Source organism: Phyllobates terribilis, unplaced genomic scaffold, assembly GCF_046119375.1.
Source record: "Phyllobates terribilis strain yellow unplaced genomic scaffold, ASM4611937v1 Scaffold_6837__1_contigs__length_41595, whole genome shotgun sequence".
Classification (NCBI taxonomy): domain Eukaryota; kingdom Metazoa; phylum Chordata; class Amphibia; order Anura; family Dendrobatidae; genus Phyllobates; species Phyllobates terribilis.
Genome location: NW_027369579.1, coordinates 25,566 through 27,380, shown reverse-complemented (window position 1 = coordinate 27,380; position 1,815 = coordinate 25,566). Strand labels below are relative to the sequence as shown.

General features: G+C 36.6%; 1 non-coding gene across 1 annotated transcript; it reads right to left on the bottom strand.

Annotated features, from left to right (window-relative positions):
- Nucleotides 1-1,208: 1,208 nt before the first annotated feature.
- TRNAY-GUA (transfer RNA tyrosine (anticodon GUA)) lies at nt 1,209-1,297 on the bottom strand. Its single transcript is given in 2 exon segments — nt 1,209-1,244; nt 1,261-1,297. It is a non-coding gene; the product is annotated as a tRNA-Tyr (tRNA).
- Between the last annotated feature and the right edge of the window lie 518 nt (nt 1,298-1,815).

Sequence of the window (1,815 nt, the reverse complement as noted above, 5' to 3'; positions counted from 1 at the left end):
ATCAAATTTAAAACCTCTAAAATAAAACGATTAAAAAACCTAATACCAAATCATCAGACCAATTGAGTATTCATTCTTCATTAGTCTCACTATTTTTATTTTTTTTTGACATATACTGTCACTAAAATCTCCCCTTCTTTTTGAAATTTGGGCTTTGGCCTCAATAGCCCACATCAAAGTTAAGAAGTAGGCCCAAAAATAGAGACCGGTAATAACTCGGAAGGCTCACCGTCAAAGAAGAAACCCTAGATGTATAACATACTCTATATATGCACACATCACCGAGTGTAAGCTCATTTCAAATTCCGTGGTTTGAGATTTGATTACTAGTGCACCCGTTCAATCTTTACTTTTTCCTCGTTGTACGATTCTACTGCGATTGATTATGCGGGAATGGCATATTTTATGAGAGGGTGTTTCCAATCCGATTATTAATTACTCATCCACCCTTCTTAGCTAATCCCTCTTTTCTTTCTGGTTTGAAATTTGTTTTGAACTGTTTTTCGCGTTTCTGTTGCGAACAAAAATCTTTTTGGCATTTTTAACCTATGAGGAATGGGACATGCCGTGATGATTTGATGTTTAGGGTAATGAGAGGAATTTTCCCTTTGATTATAAATCTACCAATGGATCCTTCTGAGCTAATTCCTCTTTTGTTTCGGTTTGGAATTTGTTTTTTGTAGCTGTTTTTCGCGTTTCTGTTGTGAATGAAAATCCTTCTTGACATTCTTAACATTAAGAAGAATGGGGAAACGCCGTGATGATTTGATGTTTAGGTTTATGAGAGGAGATTTCCCTTTGATTATAAATCTACCAATGGATCCTTCTGAGCTAATCCCTCCTTTCTTCCTGTGTGAAATTTGTTTTTAACTGTTTTTTGCGTTTCTGTTGCGAAAAAATATGATTTGACTTTTAGGGTTTATATGAGTGGAGTTTGTGCCTGTTCTTACCTTTGATGTGCTTTAGCTTTTGAAATTGGGATTGAATTTCAATATAATCTTCTTTAATCTAACCAATACTCTTGCGGGTTACATATCGTAACCTCAATAACACTCACAATTCAGCTAATACTACCACTGCTTCTGAGCTAATCTGTAATCTGTTTGAATTCATCAATCATGCGGTAACATAATCATAAATTCAGTAACATTGACAGTTCATCCGAGTATTATATTCCACATAGAATATGACCAAAAAAGAAAAAGAAATCCGACCTGCCGGAATCGAACCAGCGACCTAAAGATGTTCTGTTGAAACCAACTACAGTCTTCCGCTCTACCAACTGAGCTAAGGTCGGTTCATGCATCTATTTTCCATTTACACAAACATATACTAATACTAGTCTATTCAGAGAGAATCAGAAGGCAATAAACTTGAGCAGAAAAGAAATGTTTTTGTTTCAGGTTATGTATGTTATTATTGTGCTCAGCGGGTGGCTAATAGTTTGACCATGTTACTGAATTGTCATTACCTCAATTCATTTTTTTTGCATTCTCTAGTTTTTTGAACTCAGTTCACCCTTGAGAAAATAAGACGTGGTTCTCGTAGACTCTGTGTTTTGAGGTTCATGGAGGGCCAGTTGGTCGCAACTTAAGGAGTTGTGCTGAGCCAAGGAGTGGTTCTCGTAGCTCTACGCACTTCATTGGTGAAAGGAAAGCGTGATGCTCGATGAGATTGGGTGTGGTTCCTTCTGATTTGTGATGATGTGATCTTGTTGCTTGATCAATTGGCACATTAGTGGAGCATAAGTTTAGGCTTATGAGGATTCCTGTTACTGTCAGGTACGTGTAAAGAACTTGATGGTATCTATAAAAA